This window comes from Lissotriton helveticus, chromosome 1_1 (assembly GCF_964261635.1).
Source record: "Lissotriton helveticus chromosome 1_1, aLisHel1.1, whole genome shotgun sequence".
Taxonomy (NCBI): domain Eukaryota; kingdom Metazoa; phylum Chordata; class Amphibia; order Caudata; family Salamandridae; genus Lissotriton; species Lissotriton helveticus.
The window spans coordinates 2,056,113,572-2,056,130,195 of record NC_136057.1 but is presented as its reverse complement, the minus strand read 5'-3'; positions in this window follow the sequence as shown (position 1 = coordinate 2,056,130,195).

Sequence of the window (16,624 nt, the reverse complement as noted above, 5' to 3'; positions counted from 1 at the left end):
ATTTTGGATATTTTCAATGCAAAAGTTTCTGAAACATTATTCGGCCTATTGGGAAGATGTGAACACTTAGTGTATGGATTATTCTTTGTGCTAATTCCTATTGCGTTTGGAAAATTGTGTTTATAAACAAACAGTTTATATATGTGTTGTCTATATTATTTGAGATGTAAATGAGAGTGTACATTTTACAAAATGTACTTTAGAGAAATAAAAGACTTAGGGCCATATGTAGCAAGCCTTTTTTCAATTTGGCCCGTTTGCGAATTGGAAAAATCCTTTTGGGATGTATCATCCCAAACGGCCATCGCAAAATAGAGAATTGCAAAATTTGCAATTCTTTATTTTGCGAATGCAATTAAGGAATTGCAAATTGCAATTCCTTAAATGCAATTCTGGAAGCACCAAAAATGTGCTATTTGGCCTTAAGGAATTGCAAATTACCACCAACTTCAAGTTGTTGGTGATTTGCGATTTTCTTTCAAAAAGCACTTTTTTGGATTTTTTAAAAGTGCCATATGTTGCACATACATGCCCTTAGGGTGTGTATGTGCGTAAAATGTGCACACAGGCATATTTCAGGTGTGCAACAGGATATCCTTGTGGCACCTTTGCAACCTTTAAATTGCATTCTCAATTTGCGATTCTCTAATTGGTAATCGCAAATTAAAAATGTCTTCCCATTCATTCCAATAGGCCTCCCAGCCCATAGGAATGAATCGGAAGGTATTCCTTAATTGCGGATCTCAATTTGCGATTCGCAAATAAGGAATACGTAGGATTTGCAAAATTTTTAGCAGATCCTACATACATTGCATTTTGTGATTCTCTAATTGTGATTCTCTGAAAATCGCAATTTTAGAATCGCAAAACTCTTTTTAGATACATATGGCCCTTAATGTAGTTGAAGAATGAAATTAAGAAACTGTAGATGGGTAAAGACATAGCTACACATAATGTAAATAATGCTCAACGCTAATTTTTTTTTTTTTTACAATCTCATTGATTGTTTTTTTTCCCCCGCTGTTGTATGATACTACATTGCAATCACTGTGTATGGAAATAAGTTTGAAAAGATTTTGAATTCAGTTCACAACAAAACTACTCTAAAATAGTTTCACTGAGTTTTGTATCTACATTAGTTAAAAAGATAAGAACAAATTATGTAATATGCATGATAATATGAAATAATGTTTAGAGCCACTTTTACTGCAGTCATATGTTCCCTCAAACACTACCCATGCACTCATCCATGTACTCAAGCCCTTCCTGTGCACTTCTACAATCACCGAGGCACTACCATGCACTCATGTAATCAATAAGAGTCTACCCGTGCACTCTTGTATTCTCTCAGGCAGTACACATGCATTTCTCCAATCACCTACACAGTACCCATGCACTCATGCAATCACCCAGAACCTACCCATGCGCTCATCCATTCTGTCAAACACTACCCATGCACTCATCCATGCCCACAGGTACTACCCCTGCACACATGCAATCACACAGTCACTACCCATGCATTCCTTCAATCACCCAGGCACTGTCAAAACACACCACTAATCACTCAAACACTACCCATGCAATCATGCAATCACTTAGGCACTATCCATGCTCTCAGACAGTACACATGCACTCATGAAATCTCACAGGCACTACCCATGCACTCTTCCAATCACTCAGGCAGTACACTTGCACTCCTCCAATTGTCGAGGCACTACCCATGCACTCATAAAATCACTCAGGTACTTCTCATGCACTCATCCATGCAATAAGGCACTACAACTCTTGCAATATCCCTGCACTCATGCAATCACCCAGGCAGTACCCGTGGACTGATCCATGAACTCAGGCACTACACATACAATTGCACAGGCACAACCCCAGCACTCTTACAATCACTGGGCACTAGTCATAAAATCACTCAGGCACTTCTCATGTACTCATCCATGCACTCAGGCACTACAACTCTTGCAATCACTCAGGCAGTACACATGCACTCCTCCATACACCCAGGCAGTAGCTATGCACTCATGCAATCACCCAGGCACAACCCATGCACTCATACATTCTCTCAAATACTACCCATGAACTCATCCATGCCCTCAGCCACTACTCAACACTCACCCATCCTCTCAAATACTACCCATGTACTCATCCATGCCCTCAGGTGCTACCCCTGCACTCATGCAATCACACAGGCCCTACCTATGCATTCCTTCAATCACCCAGGCACTACTCAGGAACTCATGCAATCACACAGACACAACTCCTACGCACTCAGGCACAACCCCTGCACTCTTGCAACCACTCAGGCAATAGACATGCACTCCTAAAATCACCCAAGCAGTATCCATGGTCTCATAAAATCACCCAGGCACTAAACATACACTCATCCATTTTCTCAAATCCTACCCATGCATTCATCCATGTCCTCAGGTGCTATCCCTGCCCTCATGCAATCACACCAGCACTACATATGCACTCATTCAATCTCCCAGGTACTACACATGTATATATGCAATGACCCAGACACTACCTATTCTATCATCCATGCACTCATGCACCACCCGGCACTCTAGCAATCACTCAGGCAATACATATGCACTCCTCCAATCACCCAGGCAGTAGCCATGCCCTCATGCAAAAAGTCAGACACTACCCATATAGTCATCAATTTTCTCAAATACTACCCATTCACTCTTCCCTGTCCTCAGACGCTGTCCCTGGATTCCTTCAATCACCCAGACACTACCAATGCTCTTATGCAATCACCCTGGCACTACCCATGCACTCCTGCATTCACTCAGGAACTACCCCTGCACTCTTGCATCACCTAGGCAGCAGCTGTGCACTTATGCAATCACTCAGGCACTACCCATGCACTTATGCAATCACCCAGGCACTACCCATCCACTCATCCATTCTCTTAAATACTACCCATGGACTCATCCGAAGGCACTACCCCTGAACTCATGCAATCACCCAGGCACTACCTATCCACTCCTTCAATCAGTCAGGCACTACCCATGCACTCTTGCAATCACCCAGGCACTACCTATGCACTCAGCCACACACACAAGCACAATCCCTGCACTCTTGCAATCACTCAGGCAACAGAAATGCACTCCTCCAAACACCCAGGCAGTAGCCATGCGCTCATGCAATCACCCCAGCACTACCCATACACTCATCCATTCTCCCAAATACTACCCATGAACTCATACATGCCCTCAGGTGCTATCCCTGCACCCTTGCAGTCACACAGGTACTACATATGCACTCCTTAAATTACCAAGGCACAATCCATGCACTCATGCAATCACCCAGACACTACCTATGCACTCATCCATGCACTCATGCAATCGCCCAGACACTACCTATGCACTCATCCATACACTCAGGCACTCGTCCAATCACCCAGGCAGTAGCTCTGCACTCATGCAATCACCCAGGCACTACTCATACACTCATCCATCCTCTCAAATACTAGCCATGCACTCATCCAAGCCCTCAGGTGCTGCCCCTGCACTCTTGCAATCACACAGGCACTACTTATGCATTCCTTCAATCACCCAGACACTACCCATGCACTTATGCAATCACCCAGGCACTACACATTCACTCAGGCACTACCCCTGCACTCTTGTATTCAGTCAGTCAGTACACATGCACTCCTCCATCACCCAGGCAGTGGCTGTGCATGTATGCAATCACCAAGGCACTACCCATACACTCATTCATTCTCTCAAATACTACCCATGCACTCATCCACACCCTCAGTTGCTACCCCTGCACTCATGCATTCACACAGGCACTACCTAAGCACTCCTTCAATCACCCAGATACTACCCATGCACTTACGCAATCACCCAGGCACTACCCATGCACTCATCCTTGCACAAAGGCACTACCCATGCACTCTTGCATTCACTCAGGCAGTACACATGCACTGCTCCAATCACACAGTCACTACCTATGCACTTTTTTAATCGCCCAGGCACTACCCATGCACTTATGCAATCACCCAGGCACTACCCATACACTCATCCATTCTCTTAAATACTACCCATGGACTCATTCATGCCATCATGCACTACCCCTGCACTCATGCAATCACACAGGCACTACCTATTCACTTCTTCAATTGGTCAGGCACTACCCATGCACTCTTGCAATCACCCAGGCACTACCTAGTGTGGTGTTGGGTTCAAATCAGGCCTACATACTCTACTAAACTCTCGAACACCTTAGCATAGAAGTTGGCACGGACACTGGAAAAGGTAAAAGACAAGTTTATTAAGACCCCATGGGGTGGTGATACATTCCTACAGTACCCTTCGGCAATGTAAGAAGTAGCACACCGAACATTGGTGCGCGACCTCTTTTATACAGTTTAATAGTAATAAAAAGATAGGCGGTTACAAGTTACACATTTTAGGTACATATAAGGTCATTTTTGGAACACAGCCAACATGTGGGAGGAGTTTCAACAGCACTGGTCAGTTAGCATGAACATTCCTGAAGAGTGACCAATTGGTGCGTAATGCGCATGTGCGCTTGACCAGTACTAAAAATAGCCTGTTGCCGAGCAGACTAGTGACCACGGGTATCGAGAAAGGACGAAAGGGCACACTGACCATGAGGCAGCGTGTTCATAGGAAACGGAAGTCAGAGGGATTCAAAATGGCCCCCGTTCGTTTTGGTCAAGTTAACAGAAAAGACCGTGTAGCTGTGCTAAACGCTAACTCAGGAGCTGCCAAAACACGACAGACAGCCCTTTTAGCGTTTAGCAAAAGCTACCTCATAGTGGACATAGTCAGAATGTTCATCCTCAATGTTAATAGCCATTATTTTCAATACTTCATCACTGATCAGTTTCTCTTGTTTAACAATAGCTCGTTTGGACGGAATACAGGCTGTGATACATACAGAACATAATGTAGGGCCACATTGAATACATAGACAAAGGAAAAATAATACTCCAATAAAAACACAGAGAATCGTTAATAATTTCCAACCCCAAGTACTAAGCAGGGTCCAGAACCAACCAGAAAAGGTCCATGTTCCATTTTCTGGGTGGATCTCAGCAGCTATCTTATGTAATTTTGTAATTGAATCATATACAGAAGGTGAGTTATCTGGTACGTACACGCAACAACTACTTCCGATGACGCGGCATGCTCCACCCCTATCAGCTAGTATCACATCTAGAACCATTCGATTCTGGAGTGCTACAATTCTGGTAATTTGTAATTCCTCAGTAATATTCCCTAAAGCAGAGGCAGTTTCATTGGCGACGGCTTCCACCACACGTGTAAGCCGCCTTATCTTCCTGCTATTCAGTGCAGCTCCTACAAATGAAAATAACCCCAAATTAAAATCTACATATTGTTGTAAAGTGGTATCAGTCTGGTCTATTTCATCAAGATCTATTGCTCGTTTCACTCTATTCAATATGAAATCATGGTACAAAACATAATCATTGTGATACATGGGAGGAGCAATAAACACAGGTGGTAATACAAATGCTATATAACACGTTCCCAACCATCCCAATGGTAGACGATGGTATCCCTTATTTCCACAAACGAAATATGTGTTATGTGAAGCTACAAATGCAATTCCAGTTGGTGTATCAAAGGTAAGTGTAATATTACATTCACTGCGGCCTACAGGGATTGTACCTTTATTTCTAATACACAAATCTGCTTTTGTATCGATAACAGTTATTATATGCGAGCTCGTCACATTTATAAGTCTTTGATTCGTATATACACGAGGTGTAGAGACATTGTCCGGCCGGTATTCTTCCCATTCGAATTTAGTTCCTTCAGCGTGTGGATAGCCGTCTTTATCGTTATAGCATATTTTATTCAACCGAAAAAGTAATCCACCTTTCGTCGGCCATCGCAGAGTAAAAAGAAGAGTGTACCAAGCATGACAAGAACCATTATGAGAAAACGGGAGAGGAATGAGTGGTGTTCCTCCCTTCTTCTGGTGTCCGGGCAACATTCCACATACCCAACAATTGGACGTATTGGTCATGTTATGAGTATGATGCAAAATCTTAATAAAACTGTTATTCAAATAAGTCTGCCTATGTCTTTCTTCGTGAAAAGGCAGAGTGAAATGAAAATGTTCAGACGGACTTGGAGTGGTGGGCAGTAAATGTTCTCGTACAGGAAACAACAGTTCTATAGTCCAAGCTAATACTGCGATCACCACTATGGTCAAGACAAACAAAACAACACCAAGAATTCTCCTCTTTCGTGTCGAAGGAGATGCCATAGTTCATAAAACAATACTCTTCAAAAACAACACTAAGCGGGAAAAATAAAAACGATGGTTCTGAACCGAGGCTGCCGTTGATTTGTTCTCCGGGATTCAAGACGGGTGTCGCTACACTGGGCAGAACTGATCCCCCCCCCTTGATATTCCCGGCTTCCGTTTCACAAACCTCAGAGCGGTCACCAACCAGTTTCAAAAGAAAGAGCACAAAAGAAATCTTATTTCCTGGGGCGTAGATTATATTTCACTTTATCAGAAACAACGTGGTCCGGGAAGGCTCCCTCCAATTCATCAGGCGTGACAGCTGGGCTCTTTTCTGTATCCAAAATCTTTCTGTAGTCGGATAGCACCACAGGGCTCACCAGATCCGGAGAGACACGTCGGCAGTGCGTTGAATGTATCCACCGCTTCTTGTTGGTGACTCTCACAGCAGTTCGCGTAGCCAGCAGCACTTGCTCAGGGCCATGCCATCTCGGTTCCAAACTGCTGGATCGCTCAAAGACTTTGACCATCACGTGGTCCCCAGGGCGGAGATCGTGAGCCTCACCAGTGGAGTTATCAGGGAGCGCCTCTCGAACCTGTTGATGAATAGAAAGCAAATCATTTGTTAATCGTGCCAGATAATCGTTCATCATTATACAAGGCATATCATGTATCAAACGAGGTTTTGGAACTCCCCATATATTCATAGGCCTTCCAAACACCACTTCATAGGGTGTGAGGCCAGACCGAGAATGTGGCACTGATCGAATGGACAGCAATGCCAGAGGCAAAGCGTCCGGCCATTTCAGAGATGTCGATGCCACTATCTTTGCTAGCTTCAGCTTCAGAGTTGCATTGTATCGTTCTACTAAACCTGCTGATTGCGGATGAAAGACAGCATGGAATCGTTGTTTGATTCCCAATCCTTTCAGGACATATTCCACTACTTTTCCAATGAAATGAGGGCCATTATCACTCCACATAAGTTTACAAACACCGTAGCGTAACACCTTAGCTGTTGTCAATGCTGTATTGTCTTTCGTAGGGTAAGCCTCAATCCATTTGCTGAAGGCACACACCACTACTAGGACATACTTGAGATTATTACAGCGTTCCAGCTGGATGTAATCCATTTGTAGTACTTCGAATGGTGCAGTAGGTGGGACAAACCCACCTTTAGGAGTATGAGTCCCTTGTCCAGGATTGTGCTGCAAACATATCAGACAGGTCTGCACTACTCTCTTAGCCGTGCTAGCAATGTCAGCATTTTCCCAAACTCGTGTAAGCAATTTAGTAATTGCGAGAGCTCCAATATGTGCCAGTCCATGTGTCATTTGCCCCATTGTTTGTAAATAGGCCATGGGTAGTTTCCATCTCTCCATATCTTTACTACGCCAGCAACCCTCATCATCCAATACTCCCTCGGTGGCCCATTTCACAAGTTCTGCCTCTGATGCTGACTTCTGTATATCGAGTATTTCTTCTCTAGCATCATGCCACCGCTCAGCTTGTGACTTCACCACATACATGGGGAAATTATTTTGCAGCATAGCGGTCTCTCTCGCAATGCGGTCTGCAAAAGCATTGCCCTGTCCTATTTTGTCCGTCACCTTTTTATGTGCGCTGCACTTGACTATTGCAACTTTCTTTGGGCATAACAGTGCATTCAGGAGATCGCGTACTAATTCTCCATGCATGATGTGTACTCCGTGTGAAGTCAGGAATCCTCGTTCCTTCCAAAGTAGGCCAAAATCATGCACTACTCCAAAAGCGTAACGACTATCCGTGTAAATGTTCACACATAGTCCAGCACTTAACTCACATGCCTTCGTTAAGGCTATCAACTCAGCCGCTTGAGCTGATTTTTGGGGTATCCGTGCTGCTTCTACCACTGTCTTAAGTGTCGTGATCGCATAAGCTGCGGAAGTCGTACCACCTGGTAACCTCACACATGACCCATCAACCCACAGTTCCCCATCTACATCTGGAAATGGCGTATCCTGTAAATCGATACGACCCTTTGTCTGTTCCTCAGTCAGAAAAACACAATCATGTTGTTCTTCCTTCTGGGTCTCAGCAACAGGATCCGGCAATAAAGTAGCAGGATTTAGTGTTGCACATCGTTTTAGTGTGATGTGCGGCGCCAACAACGTTAGCTCATATCCTGTCAGACGGGCACTAGTTAGATGCTGTGTTTTCGTTTGATTCAATAACGCATCTACCGCATGGGGAACTAGCACCAACAATTTGTGTGACAAAACTATTCCCTCACTTTGTCGTATCGCAACTGCTGTTGCTGCAACTGCTCGAAAACATCCAGGCAATCCTCGAGCCACAGGGTCGAGTACCGCCGAGAAGTATGCACAAGGCCTCTGTTTGTCTCCGTGTGTCTGCACTAACATTGACAATGCGCACCCATCCTTCTCGTGTACATATAATGTAAAGATCTTCGTGTAATCAGGTGTACCCAACACTGGTGCAGAACAAAGAGCTTGTCTCAATTGCTCAAAAGCATTCTGACATTCATCCGTCCATTCAATGGAAATCAGTGTATCTTTAGACAACAATGCCAACAATGGCTTAGCGATATGCGAAAAACCCAATATCCATTGCCTACAAAAAGACGTCAAACCTAGATAGGCGCGAACATCTTTCTGAGTGCGAGGGACTGGGGTATCTAATATTGCTTGAATTCGATCTGGTGTCAACGCACGGCCCTCCTTAGACAAAAGATGACCGAGGTAGGTCACCTTTGGTCTACAATATTGTAGCTTTTTCTTCGAAACTTTATGATTATGTTTGGCCAAGAAGGAAAGCAAGGAAAAAGTACTCTTCTCACATTGTTCTAAAGTATCTGCAGCAAGTAAGAGATCGTCCACATATTGAATGAGAACCACTCCTTCTTGTAAGCCAAAGGAATCAAGCTGCCTTTTTAATGCTTGACTATAAATGCTAGGACTTTCAGTATAGCCTTGAGGAACTCGACAGAATCTGTACGATTTATTATTTAATGTAAAGCCGAATAGATATCGACTGTCAGGATGTACAGGGATCGAAAAGAAGGCGTTCTTCAAATCGATGACTGTAAAAGTAGTTGCCGTTGGTGGAACCAACGTAAGCAAGGTGGTGATGTCAGATACCACTGGATACTGAGGCACTACTATCTTGTTTATTTCCCTCAAATCAATAATGAAACGGTAAACCTTAGTATCTGTATCTCTCTTAAGGATCGGTAAAATTGGACTATTGCAAACATTGTAAGGAACTTCCTCGACTACTCCTGCCGAAATCAAATCATCTACAATGTGTATTAAAGCAAGTTCACCTTCTCTAGAAATCTTGTATTGCGGGACACGTGGCAGAGATACTCCCTCCTTTACAGTAATACGCACTGGAGGAATGACCATTCGTCCTACATCCGTGTCAGAAGTGGCCCACAACGTTTTCGGTAAGGAGGCCAATACTTCAGATTCATAGAGAAAACACACTCGCTCAAAGTCTGGGTAATTCTCATTCAACACAACTCGCACTCCTTCTGGGGCACAGCGAATAGTAGCTCGAAAGTGTTTTAACATGTCGAGTCCCATAATATTATCTGGTGTATTTGGAGACAACAAAAAGGGACAAGGGGCAGCAAATTTATCGACATGAAATGCAACTGGTTGAGACAATGGGCTAGAAGTAGGTGTTCCATCGAACCCTATTGCTGTAATTACCTCGCCAGACAGGGGAGCCCTTGGAACCAAGTATTTGGACAAAGCGCTACGAGTAGCTCCTGTATCAACCAGAAATTGATCAGTAGAACCCAGAACATGTGCTTCTATGTATGGACCCCTTTGATCAACTGGTACCTCAACCGATTCCACACCCCATCCTACGCGATCCTATGCATAATGCTCATCCCGTAGTTCAGCAGGACCACCCTCATTTATCTGATATTGATTGCGATTATCAAACGTATTATAATCTGACTGACCACGACCCCTTGCTCCATATCCCCCATGATCATTCGTGCCATAACCTCCTCTCGACCCTCCATAATAACTTCTAGACCTTCCACTTCCTCGCCCCCTCAAATTACGCTGCTCTCGAAACACCGGACAGTCTGCAATCCAATGCCCGAACTGTTTGCAGTATGCACATTGATTCACAGAAATGTCAGAACGAGGGGGAGGAGCATTACTGTACGATCCTCGTCCCCCTCTATTGTTCCCTCTCGTAGCCTGAACTTGAGCTAACATTACCTTCGTTTTCAATTCCTTCGCCTTCTTTTCACTACTTTCTTTCGCCTCCAATTCCTGTCGTTCATAATATTGAGCCATAGTCAATAAAGAAGCAGGGGTCGCTGTGGTCCATGAACTTTCACTCGTTTTCAATCGTTTCGCAATCTCCGGTAGGAGATTAGCCACATACTTATCAACAAATAAATGCCTGCCCGTATCTTCTGTCAATAATTGACCACTGTAATCATGGAACGCTTCCTCGAAGCGAGAGAAAAAATCGGAAACTGATTCATCCGCTTTCTGCTTACAAGAGGCTAATATAGTCCAATCAATCTTTTTAGCGGGAGCAAGAGTCTTTAGTTTTGTTAGTATGGCCCCTGGAAGGTCTAATATTAATTGACACGGCTTACATGCTGGTTCTCTATCTAAATCAGCCTGAATAAGATCTTTCCAAGTGGCCCCGAGAGTCGTGAGATCATCAAACCTACGAATCGCTCTCCACATATCAGGGGGCAATATCAACCCAAAAAATAGATCAATATCAACTAACGTCATGATACACGAAGAAATTGCACTTTCAACATTCTCATAAAAAGCCGCAGGATTTTTACGGGGATCAGGTAAAGCATTCTTCAGTGCCATAACATCTGCTCTATTCCAAGGCGTATAAACCCAGTTATATACAAAATACCCTTTCGCGTCTTTTGATCTCTTATCATCATCCGTGCCATCCCCTTTATGAGGGACATATAAAGGCGCAGCTTCTCGCATAGGTCTAACATTAATCGCAGCGATCTTATCTGTTTCAAAGATAGGGCATTCTTTAGATATCCCCGTCGCTCCGGACGTAGACGAATTCTTCGACTTTTCCAACTCCCGTAGTTGTGTCGCCTCATTACGCAGTTCAATCAAACGTTTGAAGAAGTCGTCCGCATCTGAAAGAACAAAAAGACCTTTACGAAAATTCTCACAACCCTTGGATATCTCCTTTGGTTCTAACTCGAGAGAATATTTTCTATACCGCTCAACAACTTCATCTCCAAAATGATCTAAAAAATACAGTCGTTCTTTATCAGGCCACTGTTCCATTTGTTCAGTAACGTCAGAAACAGTAACAGTATTAGTATTTAATTTTCGTGCAAATGAACGTAATTCCGCAGCTCGTTCCGCATGTAACCTGGTACGCTGTGTTCGATCACTATCCTCGTCCGAGTCCTCGTTCGGAGCCGTAGGTACGACATACGGAGGCGGACACCGATCTAGTAATGAAAAATCATCCGTTTCATTAGTAAGGACTGGATAAAAAGGACGCCTGATAGGGAATTGACCATTAACCTGTAAATTTCGTTCTCGTCTCTCCCTCTCTTTCTTTTCCTGTAATTCCTTCTCCTGTAGCTGTAAAGCTTTGTCACGTGCAGCCTTCCGCTGCACTTTCTCCGCCAAGGCTTCCTCACGCTTCGCTCGTTCACGCACCTCTTTCTCCCACATACGCACACAATCAAACATATCTTGTCTAGACCTTCGCTGAAACAAACACTGTTCTACATACTGTACCTTTCGAAGGTCAAACGACCCATATAGTGGCCACTGTAATTCACGATCAGTTTTAGTATACTTATGCCATAATGTACTATACATTATTGGTGGAATACCGAATTTGACATACATTTCATGATTTGGAGTCCCCTCTGGGGGAGCCGGCTGTTTTGCACTTAATCGATAATTGGTACCATTTTCAGAACAGCACATCCTACGGAGTGTGCTAAAAACAGGCATGTTTCAAAAAGTACCACGAAAACGTGATACTACAAAAATGCCACCTAACACGGTGCACTATTCAAATCAAATAAATCAGAGAAATATCCCTACATGCCTGCCTATGTGAGGTGCACTTCACATATTCAAATTCAAAATCAAAGATTCAAACGTTAGCTAACAAATTCAAATTCAAATTCAAAGTTTCAAAAAAAGCCACAGTAAGTGTCAGTAGACTACTTCACCACTCAAAAGCTTACCAAATATTTTCAAACGTCCAAAGTCCAACTGCCAAGTTCCGTGGTCAAATCAGCCAAAACGGCACCTCACGACAATCCAAGATCAGAATCTCAGTCGAGGACCGGCGCCACCTGGAAGGTCAGATCGGAAGGAAGGGAAAACACACCGTGGGTGCCGAGACTCGGGTCACTCAATGGCAGCGATCGCGTCCATGGCGAGTTTCCTAACCTTCGTCACGACCTCTCCTTCGGGCATCCGAGTCGCCGATGAGTCCCTTCGTGGTCGCCAATTGTGGTGTTGGGTTCAAATCAGGCCTACATACTCTACTAAACTCTCGAACACCTTAGCATAGAAGTTGGCACGGACACTGGAAAAGGTAAAAGACAAGTTTATTAAGACCCCATGGGGTGGTGATACATTCCTACAGTACCCTTCGGCAATGTAAGAAGTAGCACACCGAACATTGGTGCGCGACCTCTTTTATACAGTTTAATAGTAATAAAAAGATAGGCGGTTACAAGTTACACATTTTAGGTACATATAAGGTCATTTTTGGAACACAGCCAACATGTGGGAGGAGTTTCAACAGCACTGGTCAGTTAGCATGAACATTCCTGAAGAGTGACCAATTGGTGCGTAATGCGCATGTGCGCTTGACCAGTACTAAAAATAGCCTGTTGCCGAGCAGACTAGTGACCATGGGTATCGAGAAAGGACGAAAGGGCACACTGACCATGAGGCAGCGTGTTCATAGGAAACGGAAGTCAGAGGGATTCAAAATGGCCCCCGTTCGTTTTGGTCAAGTTAACAGAAAAGACCGTGTAGCTGTGCTAAACGCTAACTCAGGAGCTGCCAAAACACGACACTAGGTACTCATCCTTTTACTCAGGTGCAACCCCTTCACTCTTGCAATCACTCAGGCATTATAAATGCACTCCCCCAAACACCCTGCAGTAGCCATGCACTCATGCAATCACTCAGGCACTAACTATACACTCATCCATTCTCTCAAATACTACCCATGAACTCATCCATGCCCACAGGTGATATCCCTGCACTCATGTAATCACACAGGTACTACATATGCACTCCTTCATTGCCCAGGCATAACCCATGAACTCATGCAATCACCCAGACACTACCTATGCACTGATCCATGCACTCAGGCACAACCTCTGCGCTATTGCAATCACTCAGGCAATACAAATGCACTAATCCATTCACCCAGGCAGTAGCTCTGAATTCATACAATCACCCAGGCACTACCCAAAAATCATCCATTCTCTCAAATACTACCATGCACTCATCCAAGCCCTCAGGCGCTGCCCCTGCACGCTTGCAATCACACAGACACTACCTATGCATGCCTTCAATTGCCCAGGCACAACCCATGAACTATGCAATCACCCAGGCACTATCCATGCACTCATCCATGCACTCAGCCACTACCCCTGCACTCTCCCCTTCACACAGGTAGTATACATGCCCTCCTCAAATCACCCAAGTAGAAGCCATGCACTCATGCAATCACACAGGCACTACCCATACACTCATCTATTCTGTCAAATACTACCCTTGCACTCATCCATGCACTCATCGCTATCCCTGCACTCAAGCTATCACACAGGTACTACTGATGTACTCCTTCAATCACTCAGGCACTACTCATGCACTCATGCAATCACCCAGGTGCTACTCATGTACTCATCCATGCACTCAGGCCCTACCCCTGCACTCTTGCATTCACTCAGGCAGTACATATGCACCCTTCCCATCACCCAGGCAGTAGTTATTCACTCATGCAATCAGGCTCTACCCATGCTGTCATCCATTCTTTCAAACACTACCCATGCACTCATCCATGCCCTCAAGCACTACCCATGCATTCATGCAGTCACTTAGGCACTACACACGAACTCATCCATGCAGTCATGCATTACCCCTGCAGTCATGCAATCACCCAAGCAGTACAGATGTACTTCTCCAATCACCCAGGCACTATGTATGTACTTATCGAATCTCCCAGGCAGTACCCATACACTCAGGCACTACACATGTACTCATGCAATCTCACAGGCACTACCCATGCACCCCACCAATCATCCAGACAGTATACATGTTCTTCTCCAATCAATGAGGCACTACCCATGCACTCCGAAATTCACTCAAGGACATCTCATGTACTCATCCATGCACACAGGCACTACTCCTGCACTCTTGCAATCACTGAGGCAGTACACATGCACTCCTCCAATCACTCAGGCAGTACCCATGTACTCCTTCAATAACTCAGGGACTACCCATGCACTCATTCAATTACCAAGGCACCATCCATTCACTCATCCTTGCACCCAGGCAGTAGTACTGCACTCATGCAATCACACAGGTACTACCTATGCACTCATCACATTACCCAGGCACTACGCATGCACTCCTTCATGTACCCAGGCACTACCCATGCACTCCTCCAATCACTCAGGCACTACCCATGCACTCATCCATACACTCAGGCACTACCTCTGCATTCATGCAATCACTCAGGCAGTACACATGCACTCCTCTAATTACCCAGACATTGCCTATGCACTCATTCAATCACCCAGGCACTACCCATGCACTTCTCCAAACACACAGGCACTACCCCTGCACTCATCCAATCACCCAAGCATTACCCATGCAGTCCTCCAATCATGCAGGCACTACCCCTGCACTCATGCAATTACTTGAGCATTACATATATACTCCTCCAATCACCCAGGTACTACCCATGCACTCATAAAATCACCCAGTTACTACCCCTGCACTCATCCATGCTCTCAGGCACTACCCTTACACTCTTGCAATCACCCATGCATTATGCATGCACTCCTCCAATCACCCAGGCATTACCAATGCACTCATGCAATTAATCAGGACTATCTATTCACTCCTCCAATCACCCAGACCCTACCCATGGACTTATGAATTCACTCATGCACTACCCATGCACTCCTCCATATATTACACGTGCCGCAATTCATACAACACATCGAAGTTTGTCTATTGTTAACCAAATGAGCGACTCTAACAATGACCATTTTTTTCTTTTACACTTTTTGGTGTTTTTGAACTCTTTTTTTGTATTTGTTTGGTGTTTTTTTTTTTTTAAAAATTAAAAAATCGACAGAATGAACTGAGAAAACATTCTCAAAAATGTTGCAATTAAATACTTATTGTAAAAAAATAACAACAATGGTTTTTCACAACAACCACAATAGCATCCAGAGATTGCTCTCCATAACAAAGAAAATGTTTGCATATAATGCACCGCTGCTCAAGTTCAGCAAACTCAGGTATTAGTTGGGCTCTTTGGGTTGTTGTTGAAGAACCTGATGAGGTGCTAGGCCCTGTGACTTGATTATCTTTGCAAAGTGTTTTTTCTGTAGCTCGCGACGATGTTGCTCCCGCGCAAGACGATGTGGATGCATTGTCTACAGGTGTTTTAGCATAGATGAAGTGCCACAAGAGTATTTTTTATCACATCCACGAGAGAGGATCTTTTGACATATTGTGCACGTCACCTTGCGTGCATTGACCTTTTTTTTCTCCTGGTGGAATCGAAAACAAAGCCCACACTACACTTTCGTATCGCTGCTTTAAAGGTTCTTCCAAATCTTCTTCTTCTCCAAGTATCTCCTGTGGTGGAATTGAAGAAGCCATTTTTCGAGTGAAAAGAAAATATATGCTAGAAAGAAGAACACAAAGCACAAAAGCTGGGTCTCTGAAGATGTTCTTGGAAGAAATAAAAATGTGGGCGGGGTCCTGCAAGTTCTAGAATAAAAAGCTTCTTAAACAATGAACTGCATTCTTTTGAAGTCACGTGGGATGCACGCAACCGACGCGCAACCAGTGCACACCAGACGCGATTCCCCAAAAATATATTTAACAATAATATATCTTATATATATGATATATATGATATTTACAATTGTGTATATGCATCTTTTAGTATAACATATATAATAAAGTTATATACATATACTTTTAAAACTAAATAGGTTGCTCTGGATTCGCATACCTGACGCGACCCCAGAAATATGTTTGTGCCATTACTCAGGACCGTCGTGGCTCCAGTTACTTGATTATAAGACATTTAA